This window comes from Pinus tabuliformis, chromosome 7 (assembly GCF_031772625.1).
Source record: "Pinus tabuliformis cultivar Carrire ecotype Pingquan chromosome 7, CPIR1, whole genome shotgun sequence".
NCBI classification, from domain to species: Eukaryota; Viridiplantae; Streptophyta; class Pinopsida; order Pinales; family Pinaceae; genus Pinus; species Pinus tabuliformis.
Genome location: NC_142293.1, coordinates 536,833,761 through 536,839,760, shown reverse-complemented (window position 1 = coordinate 536,839,760; position 6,000 = coordinate 536,833,761).

The window sequence follows — 6,000 nt, the reverse complement described above, 5'->3', positions numbered from 1 at the left end:
GGCATCTCTTGTTTTTCTGTGTTGTGGATGATTGCATTGTTGACTTGAGTTTTGGCCACTTCCCTGAGCTTCTTGTCATAGTCCTCCTGTGTCATCAATTTATCGTTAATTACCAAAGGAATTGGTAAACCTTTCCATATCAAAGTGTCAAACTTGAACTTAAACCTATCTATGGAAAATTGCATGGTCTAGCACTTGTCTTCTAAGCTGTGCATCAAATTCCTTTTAGTAAGGACTCTTCTTACTTCTAAGATTGTCCCTGTCCTATCATCAATATTCAATTCTTCCAGTTCATATTTGTTCTTAGAATTCAAAAATTTAATGATTTTGGTTGCCTCTTCTGGCATCCCTTCCAGAGTTTCTCTAAGTTTTTGAATGGCCTTTGTGTCCTCTTTAACCAAGTCAATCTGCACAAAAATTATTTGAATGGATGGCCAAATATCATTGACAGAGTCAATGATATTGGTCCAAAGTTTTTCTTTTTCCTGTCCCAATGGCTCACCTAGAGTCATTTCTTTCTCTAGTTTCTTTATCCTCTCTGTTAACCTTGCTACCTTTTGTTGTTCCTCTTTATTCATAATTTGAGCAAGTTTACAATGTATCTTTAGACTGTTTACTTTCTCTTCCAGTTTCCTGATTTCAATAGCTTTGAGGGACATCTCTTCCATTTCTTTAGCCAACTTATTGGCTTCTTCACCTATAGAATCCACTGCAGTCAACCCTATTGCTGAAGTAGATGGTGTTGTTGCAGGCAATGCAGTGGCCAATGGAGCTGTAGGAGCTAATGTTTCATCCAATGTAGATGGTACTATTGTGGTGACTGTTGGGATGAAAGTGGTTGCAGCTTCCTGGAGGCTGGCTTGTTTGGTCAACTTGTCCATTTCTTTTAGTTGGGTGTTCAATTGTAACACCAAGTCAAGCATTTCCTCATGGACAGTTTGGCTTTCTAACACATCTGTGGTCTATGGATGTAATGAAGCAAGGAGTTTTAACTGTTTCTTCAAAGCTTCTATATCTTCATTTTTATGTTTGATAAATTGTTCAACTGCCTTAATAACTGTAGGATCATGGCCCATTTCTATGACCAGGTCTTCGAAGGATTTAATCCTGTTGTCCTTGGCCTAAAAGGAGGCCTTTTCTAGCTTCAACTATGCAATTATATTATTTAAGGACTCCTGTAACCTGTATGCATCCATGGCCTTACCAGACAAGGTGGAGTATATCATTTCTCTAGATTTCTTGTGAAACTCTATTTTGTCCAAAGGATGGATTTCCTTTTCCAACACTTCAAATGTGGCCTTCTTATAATCTGCTGAAGATTTGGGTTATGGCACTGTTGGATGCATATATGACATTTTCATCTTTCCTTCCTCAATATCAAATGTAGACATTAGTCTGCTCTAGTTAGGAGCTGAATGCTTGAAATACTGAGCATATGTCTCAACTTTCAATTTTTCATTTCTTAATTTGATCTCCTTATATCTATCTTTGATGGTTCTTTCTTTGTCAGCTGGTCTAACAAAGGAAGAAACTTCTACTGACTTCTGTCTCTCTAACAACTAATTGTTAGAAATTGAGGGTTCACTGATCACCTCTTTTCCTTTCTTACCCACTCTTTCTAGCACTGTCTCTAGTATTAGTTCTGACTCTGTTTCTGGCTCTGCCCTTTCTGCTTCACTGTGTTCCTCCTGTTCAGAAACAGGATTCAATTTTCTCCTTTTCCTTGGGTCTGCTTGCTCATCCATTGTTTCCATCTAGGAACTAGAAGTCTCTTCTCTATTTTTAGGGTTTTTCTCCTTATTTAGAGGTGTTTTCAAAGTAGAGGGGCCATCCATCCTTTGGCCTTGATCTGGGACCTAAAACCGGAGGTTGATGTTTTGAATTTGGTCAAGGTTTTAGGTCGTAGATGACAGGTGTTGGCTCTGGATGAGTGTTGGAGGCAAGATGGCAATTGGCAGTCAATTGGCAGTTGTAGATTTTAGGTGCGTAAGAAAGCTCAGGCTTTCAATGTGAATATGGTTGAAAAAACATGAAAATGGCATTCACGGGGTTTTATTGGGTGAGAACTAAGAAAACCGGGAAAAATGGTCATGAACAATGACTGGTATCGAGATGGTGGTTTTTCCCTTCTTCGCACCACTTTTGGGGGCAGGGTGGTAAAATTCGGAGGGGATGCGAAATGATGCGATGGTGACACATTGCTAAATTGGGTCTGGGAAAAACTGCCTATTTCAGGTGCTATCGGGCCGTTAAAGCTCGGAAATGGAATGCGCGCGAAATGGAGCGATAACCATTAGATGAGATGGGTGTTGATCGGACGGTGATCACACTGAAAAGATGCGCGAAGGGGATTGGGGGAATGGTTAAGGAGGGGCCTGCCTAATCAAATACACTAAAGTCTGTTTAATTAACTTTAAATCACAGATTCACTTAAATGATCCATCGAGCGGGTTTTTGCAAGGCAGAAGGGTTTTCAACTTAGGATAAGTTGATTTATGGGTTTTTAGATTAGAAAAGGGGAAAACAACTTTTCACAAATGGGGAAAAAGGGTTTTTTACCCTAGGAAAAGGGATTTATGAAACATAACGATGATTTTAGCAAGGGGGAAGGGGTTTTAAAGGGAATTTCTAGGGGAAAGTATGGGATAATCAAGGGTAAAAATAGAGGGGAAAAGGGATATTTTAAGGGATGATGGGGAAATTAATAAACATGAGAGAGGGAGAATCTTGTGTCTGGAGGGGGAGTTAGTTAAACTCATCTTTACTTAGCTTTGTACTTTGATGAATGCACCTGCACATTATGATGTCAGCATGTAAAATGTGCTTAGTATTTTGACCACATGGTCCATTCTACAAGTTTTCTTCTACTTACCCTTTCTTAACCTAACATTTTTTCTTCTTTTGCATGGGTGCACTTGAGCTAGCAAACCCTTTATTACCTTATTTTTTATTTGAATAAAACTATCTAAATCTAACCTTATTTCTTCCAATGGCTCAAATTAAACTGTTGAGCTCATTTTTATTTCTCTACCTATCTACTAATCTGCCAAGATTAAACAATTTGGCTAGACTTTATTCTCTATCTATAACATGAAATTTAAAACATGAAATAGTCAAGATTACACTATTTTACTATCATGGATTATGGCATTTTAACAAGCTGCACACAATCATTATTTTGCATGAAAAAGTAAATAGTAGTGGCATTTGGACTTGCATAGTTTCATGGTCTATTTTATTTTGGGGTTCATATATATATTTTTCATTTTTTCTTTATTTTTGACCTTTTTTTTCTTTTTTGTCCTTTGATTATTCTTTTAGGACATACCCTCTTTTTATTTTTTAAATATGGAAAACTATTTGTTGAAAGCAAAGTATGTACATATTACAAGCTTGAGGAAAAGTCAATTCAAAATTATGACACCTATTGGTATAGGAACCTAACACCGCCATCACAAAATTTTTTGGAAAAAGAGGTTATTTTAAATCAGTGATATCTCCCTCATCTGAACTTCAATTCAGCCAATGTTTTTTTGAATTTGGGTATTTTGCTGCAAATAATCCAAATATGCTATTTGCTTCTGAAAATTTTGTACAAAAAATTTCATATCTTCTCTGCAAATTCGTGGCCCAAAACGCAAAACTTTGAAATCTCCTCTAGTATATTGTTCTCGGCTCTGATACCATGTAGAAAATCTTGTAGATTCATAATCTCATGTAATATACTAAAACAAGAAACAAAAATATACTTCTACTCTTTATAGCAGAAGCCCATAAAGACTGAGCAAAACAATAATCGACAAGAGGAAGAACATCAATGGCACATAACACAATAAGTATCTGTGGAAAGCCATAGCTCAAAACCCCACTATTTGTATTGTGTTAATCAGAAATCCAAGATGATAATACAATGCTCGTTCTCACAAGAAAAATATCGGCACTCAGTATGATCAATCTCCCTACTCACAAGCAGGATCAAGCCAATCTCTAGCCTCTTTTGCTGCTTTGCAAGACCATATTTCCATGTGTCCTTGGTCACAGAATTTGGATGAATACAATATTCTATGCTCAACCTTGAGCTTAACCTGCACAAGTATTTCCTATCCTCTGCCTAATGACTTCCTTTGGTCAATACTTAGCCAAATTTCCAAGCCTCCAAGTTTCTAATTCTTTGCACAATTCTTGATAGAATTAGCCTGTATTTAAATGGAACTTCCTCATCCATAACTACACAATCTCTTCTAGGTTCAGTTCCTGATTGCATGCACCATCTGTACAACTCAGAAAATTATACAACAAATAGTACATTTTCCATGCACTCTAGTCTCAACTGGGTCTTTCTCATAATCAATATGCATGATTTTCTGATGAGGGAAAATTCATTTAACTAGAGTAGCACTAGTTGATTGCATTAATTCATCAACTTACTGTTAACTCACTATTAGTTACTCAAATAGTTTGGAACTAATTTAACTGGATTTAACTCAGTAAACTGTGTTAACTAATTACAACTCATACTTAACTCATCTTGGACCCCTATAACATACGGAGAACATATACATGACTTTAGAAAGACTTCCAACTTGAAATTCCTAAGTTAAGTAAGTCAACTCACTCTAGTTAACTATTACAAGTTATTATGAGAATAAAATTCAGTTTTAATTCTCTGTTTAATTCAAGGACAAATTAAACTGGAATTTCTGGATTCTATTTTTATCATTTCTTGTTGCTATTTTCAATAGCTTGAGTGGAGCAGGATGAGTGAGTTGTGGTTGACGTTGGGGTGGAGGAAATAAATAAGGAGGTTGGTTGAGTTGATGCCTCCACCCTTGTGATGGGTTGTTCCATTGAGGAGGTTGGGGAGGATATGGTTGAAATAGTTGATGGACAGGTTAAGGATGATATGGAGGAGAATAGAGCCAAGAAGGAGATGTGGACAATGATGGATGAGTGGAAAAGTACCAGGGTGTCAGGGGTGAATTCTAGTTTGGATTGTAATAAGAGTAATATATACCTTGCATGCCCTGTTGGTATGGCTGACGTCCTTGATGCCTCCTTTGATTTATAAAGTAGAGTTGCTCAGGCCCACCTTTTTCCCATTGGTATACAACTTTTAAACCAGGAAAATAATGGAATTTATCTGTGGCATGGTTTTCCTAACAGATTGAGCAAACCTCTATGAAATTTAAAGGGAATGTATTCCCTGGGGTGCCTTCTAGTGCATTTCGGGCTGAAAATAACTATTTCCATTTCTGCTTCCTTATGTTTTGTTTTTATTTTCATGGTATCCATTTGAAGTGTAAAGGTATGAAACATTTCACTCTTGAAATCCTCCAACATGTTTCCTATCTCATTCTTAAAGGAAGTTGTGGAAGGAGAGGAACTGACCAAGCCTTAACCAGCCCTACCCTTCTTTCTAGTAACCCTAGAGTGATTCTTGAACACAATTTTAATGTCATCATAGGATAACTGATAGATATATCCCCCAGAAAACATGTTGAGGGTCTCTAACATGTCCTACATGATCCCTCATAGAAGAACTAGTTTGAATGATTCAAGATCAAGGGTGCAGCTGACCCTCCTATAATTGAGTTGAAATATCTTCTTATAGTCTTCTAGGGATTCATCAAGTTCATGAGTCATTCTAAATATTTCTTCCATGGTTTCTTTGGACCTACAATAGTCCTTCTACTTGTTATTAAAGGCTTGTTGCATTTGAGCCTAGTTAGTGATGCTACCCCCAGGAAAACCCATAAACCAGCACAAGGCTGCATCCTTAAGTCTAGAGGGGAATAAATTTAGCTTCTGGTCATCATAGGCATTGTCATAGGTCCTGCAGAAAACAAAAATTTTAAACATGAAGGTATGGGGATCCTCAAAGGTTAAGCCATGGAAGTGTGGAAGGGAAGTAGGGCTTATATTCTTCATTCTAGCCTCTCCAGTAGTCTCCTTGATAGGTAAAACCTCATTGTCCTTATTTTTAGCCATAGTTTGGGTAGG